Below are 7462 nucleotides of genomic sequence, written 5' to 3'. Positions count from 1 at the left end.
TTCGTTTTGTTTTTTATTTTGCGCTAAAAAACATTCGGGCAAGCAGGTCAGGTCGGGTAACGGGTCGGAAGCCCGGTTTAGCACGCTAATGGATCGGTCGCTAGCCGAACCCAAAATTCCATCTCTTCGAGGCGACGGCTCTGATTGGCTGGGAAGGGCATGGCGAGTAGAGAAGCAGGAAGTGGGAGCAAAACGCACTCATTTCAAAATAAGACACAACAAATATCAGCTCCACTCTTATTTTCAGCTTAGCTTAGCGTTCGTTGTACCCGATGCTAATTGGCTCCTTTGTTTACATTTGCTGTGCTTGGCCTGTGCTTGGCGTGGTCTGTAGGGGGCGTGGCTTGGAGGGGCGTGGCTTGGAGGGGCGTGGTCTGAGGGGGCGTGGCCGGAAGGGGCACATGGTGTATTCGCAAAGAAAAGGTCATCCAGGAGCTGTTTCCTACTTCCTACTTCCTGTCACTGATCCGAAAAAATCCAAATATTTGAAAATGAATAGATTAATGGATGAGGTTCAGTTCGAGCCCTCAAATCCAGTTCCAAGATGAGACGGACTAAGTTGTTTTTCCGTGATTTTCAGCCACACAACAACAACAAGGACGGCGAAAAAAGAAGCTGGCCGGGGTCGTCTTTCTCGTCGGCCAATAGGATCGTCCATTTCCGCTGAACAATGAAACAGAAGCCCCCGTGTTTGTAAGCTACGAGCGATGACACAGACGGCAAAGGCTGATGGTCGCTAAAGATAGCATCCAAACACTTTGATATATAGCGGGACAGCTGAGTCTGCCGCCGCCGCCGCCTGGCCCTCCCTCCAGGAACCGCCTAAATTTGAGGAGCGCCCGTATTTTGAGATTTAAGGCCGAACTGGGCGGGGACGGTGATCAGTTAGCAAAGTTGACATCCAAACTTTAGCCCACCGCGTAGGAGGAGGCAAGCTAGCCGCGTTAGCATCACGTAGCTAGGCATCCAAGGTGGAATGGCGCCATGACGGTTCATACTTCCTGTCCGCATGCCTGCCCTTCCGCTTATGACACCACGTACATTTTTACGTCACCTCGAACGCGGCACGCCTCTGTCGGCTAGCTCTGGATGCCAGCTAGCTGACACTAGCAGCATGCTAAACACAACAAGAGCCTCTAAATGGAAGGAGGGAACAGGAAGTGGAGACAAAAAATACATCCGGGCAAATAGAAAATAAATACAATTATAAATATAAGATTATATAAATATATATATGTAAAATTTCCTCTGAATGTATTTTTTAATTTTTTTTTTTTTAATTTGAATTTATTATTTGAAAGATTCTTTTCTCACCTCAAACGCGCCACGCCGCTGTCGGCTAGCTATGGATGCTAGCTACAGAGGCGGCTAGCTGACACTAGCAACATGCTAAACACAACAGGGGCCTCTAAATGGAAGGAGGGAACAGGAAGTGGAGACAAAAATTATATCAGAGGAAATAAAAAAATGAATACAATTATAAATATAAAATTATATAAATATATATGTAAAATTTCCTCTGAATGTATTTTTTAATTTTTTTTTTAAAATTTGAATTGTTATTTGAAAGTTTTTCTCCAGCCAGCATATCTCCCTTTCGGCGCCCTACTCCTTCTCAGCTTCTTTTTCTTTCTCTCATTCTGCCGGGGGTGACTAAGATCTTGGAAGACCCGTCTGGAAAGAAAAGAGGAGAAGAAAGCGTCAGAGCGCCGTTTAACGAGTGTGAGAGTCGGGCGCGTCGCATGTTTGTGATTCACATCCTCTGTTATCTCAAGAGGCCCATAAACCTGAGGAGAAACCTGGACAGACGCTTTGGGGATTTTCGTCCGGGGCGACTCGGGTCGACCGTGTTTTTTTTTTTTTTTTTTTCTTTTTGTGTGGACGTAAATGCATTTAATTTTAAAGTACAATAAAATGCGTCACAGTGCGACCTTCGGGTATTTATGGCGCCGGCGGTATTGTTTCCCTGTGGTTAAGCGGCGGCCCGGTGTCATTCCTTCGTGGTTATTCAGCCAAGAGAACGAGACAGAAATCATTAGGTGGTCTCTCGGGGAGGGGGGGGGGTCCTGAATACATCATGGCCCGACAAGTAGGTTGTGGTGTTCAAATGCCTCACACACACACACACACACACACACACATACACACACTCCCCTGCATCCAATAACAGCAAGATAATAATATTGTCGTCATTCCTTAGATTTTGCCGATTTTTAAATTCAATTTGCCGCATAGTTACATTATTTTAATTTATTTCTAATTTATCATTGACTTTTTAAAAATTATCATTTCTATTCGTTTACTCGTTGCTGAAATCAGAATCGACGCTGTGAAATTAAATTGAATTAGAAGCGACACGGCTGCAGTCGAGAGATGTTGCATTTCGGTAGGTTCATCAGGGGGTCGTAAAACTCGGTAGAAGCGGATACGAGGAACTTAAATGTTTCTCCGTTTTCTCTGCCGTTAAACCTGTTGCCGTGGGTTACGCCGGGCTGATGTCATCGTAGAGTGGGCGGGGTTTAACCTGCTCGTCACCTGTCAACCTCACAGAGACGTCCAATCTTGGGTTATCTCGGAGACGTGTGATTGGCCGGTGAGCGAAGCAGGTGATTGGAGCGGCGGTCTCTTCCAGGAAGTCCAAGGACGTCCTGTCCACGTCTGGTAGATCACATGACAGCGGCGTCTGATGATCCCCCGTCCGCTACCGCCGATTGGCTGAGTGGCGATCGATCAATCAATCCATTTGATCAAGCCATAAACCAGCCACATTCTTCCAAATCCGGCGTCTTCTAAAATGATTGAAAATGATTTTGTTTCGGCCTTTTTTTTTTTTTTTCTAAAAAACTTCAGGAGCTCAACGGCACCATTTATTTTAACTTTTTTTTTTTTTGAGGGAAAAGAAAAAAGTCCTTAAGTTTTAAGGCCCCTTAAGACGGCGGCTGAGTCATCCGCTGAAGCTGCACACTCATGCCATGAATGAGAGGAATGCACACACACTCATCCGGACGTATACACACACACACACACACACCGGGCGAGTGAGTGGGATGACGTGACGGGTAAGGATTGCAGCACACACACACACACACACAGGCATACACACCTCCCCCGCTGCTGCCAAACATATTAAAACCCACTTTGATTAGCTTCACCCGTCGCCGCTCCGAGCCCACTCGCCGTTCCGCTCGCCGCCGCTCTGCTTTCCTCGGGGAGGAGGGCGGGGTCACGTGGGTGGTATGTGTGTGTGTGAGTGTGTGTGTGTGTGTATGACTCACCCACGACACATCCCTTTGATCTCCGGTGACTCGCCGGACCTCCCAGCATCCTTTTTTTATTTTAACGCCCCATCTGCCTCTTGGCGGCGAAGGGTCGGCAATGTCGGTGTCGTCGTCTGTACATGATCATGTGTGTGTGTGTGTGTGTGTGTGTGTTGGGGGCGTTGACCCCGTCTGACCTCAGGCCCCAGGTGGGTGCTGATGTCAGAGCGGCGGGGCCTTGCATCACCCGGTGCCTCAGGGTGACGCGCTGCGTTCAGGCGCTGCGGTTCTTTCCAATGACGAGCCTCCAGGTGGCGTCTGGGGTCGAAAGGAAACCGATTCCCGGATTCAGTTCAGATGTAAACGCTACGGATCAATATTAGATATCGATCGCAACATCATGTTGCGTTCAGGTGCATTTTTTGTCTGGTGGTTGTGAAACAACCTTGAACGACCTTGAACGCAACATATGAATTCACTCATTTCCTGCTTTGTATTTGGGGGAAGTTTAGCTCAATTCTATTATCGCTTTAAATTCATTTGTATTATAACATTAATTTTTCAATTTTTTTGGATGATTTACAGATCATTATACATATTTTTCCATCATTCTTAATTGACTTTTTATTTTGGAAGTCATGGATTTTTTTTTTTTTTCAATTTTTAATGTTTTTTTTTTTTGTTTCTTATATTTACTTCTCTTTCAAGGGAAATTAAGGAGAAAGGAACCTCAGATGCCCTGCAGACCATAATAATACCAAAAAACACCCAGATGGTTGCCAGCAATCAGCAAAAGACCTGTGAACAAATAGAAAATACATTTAATTGAATTAAAGTAAGCTTACCTTGAAACCTCCCCGTCGACTGGCTTCGTGGAAATCAGCAAAAACTGGAAATGAGAAGTGGGAATGAAAGACACACACACACAGACACACACACACACACACACACATACTCACAGGCACGCACACACACATCATTAAAAAAAAAAACCTTATCCACCACAGGATTGAGAATTGGCCAAAAATGTACTTTGTGATTGTACAAAATAGATAAATAAAAAACCAAAAATCAGCAGGAAAAGGAAATTGTGGCATTTTAAAATAAAAGTTAATTTCTCCTTCACACTAAAATCATATATATTTTAAAGGGTGGAAGAAACAAAAAAAAAAACAGATGCCGATGTAGATGTGAAGGAAGCATGTGATCCGTCGACACCCCCAAAACAAACAAACAAACAAACAAATAAATGAAAAATATAAACGCACAACTTTGCATCAGAGAACAGCTGAAATGGAAACAATTGAAAATGATGAATGAATAATTGGGGAGGCAAGATGCTCACTTTGGACTCACTGTGTGCGTGTGTGTGTGTGTGTGTGTGTGTGTGTGTGTGTGTTTGAACCTCCTGTCCTCCCCTATTTTTGAATGTTTCATTGCTGAAGAGTCTGGAAAAAAAAATCCCCTCTTTTCCTGCGACTCCCCGTCAGCTGGTCGGGGGTTCTGTTAACCCTTTGCCTGCATGTGCACAGATCTGGTGTGTGTGTGTGTGTGTGTGTGTGTGCGTGGGGGGGTCTCCTCTCAGCTGTGGGGGGCGGGGAGCACATTGGCGAATGCGGCGGTGATTGACAGGCGGCGTGCCATTGGCTCGCTGAAACCTCCTGATCAGCCTCCACCAGTCCGCGGCAGTCAGGTGACTGTGACGCTGCGAGGAGGGAAAAAAAAAAAAAAAAATCAATGTTATCAATCTGGCGTCCTGATCGGCAGCTGGACGGGGAGGCGAATCAGAAATAATCCCCCACTTTTTTTTTTTTTTTTTTTTTTTCCTATAAAGGAGGCCAGTTGATCCCGGTTTGATAAATATGTTTTTAAAATTTATTATCTATCATACGTCGATCCGCATGGATTTTCAGCTCAACCTGGAATTACTTAACATCTTTTTCTTCTTCTTTTTCGGTCATGCAGCCAGAGAGCCGATCCCATCCGCCATTGATTTATTTCATATTCCCAATCAACTGGGATCGCGTTTTGAGCTATTCCGCGATTGCTGGGAATTGCAAAATATAGTTTCGGCCAACGTCAGCGGAAAACACGAAATCCTCTTTTACCTCATTTTTTTTCCTATCTTCTTCTCTCTTTCCCTGGGATTTTGGTTTGCATTGTTCAGAATAGAAGGATCTGCGCGGGCGCAAAATAGTATTCAGATGGTATCATTACATTATCTTATTACTGCGTTATGAGTAAAAGAAAGACACACTAAAAATGTCCAAACCGTTATTAAGGGTGAAAGTGGGTCAAATTATAAAATATTACATTAACTGCAAAAATCCTTAGAATACATTAGAAAAAGATTAAGAAATAAGTGGTCATAAGTAAGCGGTTTCTTATCGATGACAGATTTCTAAACAGAATTTAAAAAGCACAAAATACTAATGCTAATGTAGCTTTTCGCTAACGGTCAAAAACAGAAGCAGCAGCTAGCCTTAGCATCAAGTAGCCTTGTGTCGCTAATCTCAAAAGGATTGCAGGGAAATTTCACAATTTTCACAATGATTATTTTTAACATCGGTGGTTCAAATTTTGACGAGAAAACATTTTGACATTAATTAAATTTTTCAAATATAACAAAACATAATCCAAAAAAATAAAACAAATATATTGGTTTTTCTTTTGGTTTTCTTGGTGCAGAGGGTTACAGATGTCAGAGGACGGAACTCCTTTCCACTTAAGACAAATATGTATTATACAGGACTGTCTCAGAAAATTAGAATATTGTGATAAAATTCTTTATCTTCTGTTATGCAATTACAAAAACAAAAATGTCATACATTCTAGATTCATCACAAATCAACTGAAATATTGCAAGCATTTTATTATTTTAATATTGCTGATTATAGCTTCCATCTTAAGAAAACTCAAAAATCCTATCGCAAAATATTAGAATATCATGAAAAAGTAATTTTTGTTTTTCTAATTGCATTACAGAAGACAAAGAACTTTATCAAAATATTCTGATTTTCTAAGACAGTCCTGTACATCTATTAAAACATGATTTGTTTTTTTTCTTTTTCTTTTTTTTATATTTGAACCATTGGAATGTTCAAATCATATATTCATATATCAAGGAGGAACCTAACAACTTATTTTCATGTTTTCTTTTATCAAGTCATCATTTCTTTTTCATTTTTTTTTTCTTCTTTTTTATATTTGAACCATTGAAATGCTCCTATCATATATTAATGTATTCGGGATGAACTTTACCATTTAGTTTCATTTATTGCATTATATATATATTGAATTAATTCTGAATTTCTTTTTCAGTTTATTTTCTTAGCTAAACTAGATGGAGTAAGACACCCTGACATCAACTTTGTAAAGCAAAATATAGCTTTCTTCGGGGTTTAAAATGCGGTGGAAAGGAGGCGGAGGGGACGGGGCAGCCGTTCCAGCCGCCTGCAGCTTATCATCCAGGCGATCGTCTCCGGGGCCGGGGCGGAGCCTGGAAACAAACCGGACTTTTTTTTATTTTTTGTCTTCGTCTTGGGTTGGAAAAAAAATGGCCGACGCGGCAAAATTTTGGCCTGAGCGTCTCCTGCTGAAATTAGCTTTCCCCGTTTTTCATCGTGGCCGCATTTCCTTTTTTCTTACGAGGGGCTGTTTCCATCGCTTTCCCGCCAAAAACCTGCGCTGGCGCTCGCCGCGCTGAGGTGACGCCATTTTTTTTCCACGGCGGCGGTTCCACCTGAAATCGAAAAGTTAGCGCCATTTATTTCTGTCGAGCGTGAGCGCTTCCTGTCAGACGCTGGTGAAGATGCTATGCAGCCCAACAGGAAGTGGGTCATGTGATTGTCCTGCTGATAGTGGTCTGTGTATGTGTGTGTGTGTGTGTGTGTGTTGGGGGGGGGGGATGCCGGAGCCGGAGGGTTTCCAAGGAAACGGAACCCGGGCACCGGCGTGCTCTGCTCCTGCAGATGAAAAGACGAGGCAGGACGAGGGTCACGTGACCGTCAGCATAAAACCTCGAGAACGGACGCCAAGGGTCGTGGGTGGGGGGTTTCGGATTGGGTTCCCGCGGCATGTGTGTGTGTGTGTGTGAGTGTGTGTGTGTGTGTTTGTGTGTCTGGGAAAAGTCTGTCATCGCATCAGGGGAAGTGGTGGTTTCATGTGAGAAAAAAAACAAAAAAACACAGATGTGCTATCACTTC

The 7462-nt window shown here is 43.3% G+C and overlaps 1 long non-coding RNA gene across 1 annotated transcript; it reads right to left on the bottom strand.

The window, feature by feature from the left end:
* On the bottom strand, window positions 1-3221 carry LOC147237137 (uncharacterized). The gene is made up of 2 exons (XR_015105922.1): window positions 3104-3221; window positions 1-2786 (listed from the first exon to the last, which is right to left on the bottom strand). It is a non-coding gene; the product is annotated as an uncharacterized LOC147237137 (long non-coding RNA).
* Between the last annotated feature and the right edge of the window lie 4241 nt (window positions 3222-7462).

Source organism: Fistularia commersonii, chromosome 1 (genome assembly GCF_037954325.1).
Source record: "Fistularia commersonii isolate RoL2024-O1a breed Wild chromosome 1, RoL_Fcom_v1.0, whole genome shotgun sequence".
Lineage (NCBI taxonomy): Eukaryota > Metazoa > Chordata > Actinopteri > Syngnathiformes > Fistulariidae > Fistularia > Fistularia commersonii.
The sequence above is the reverse complement of the archived record's forward strand: the minus strand, read 5'-3'. Positions and strand labels throughout refer to the sequence as shown.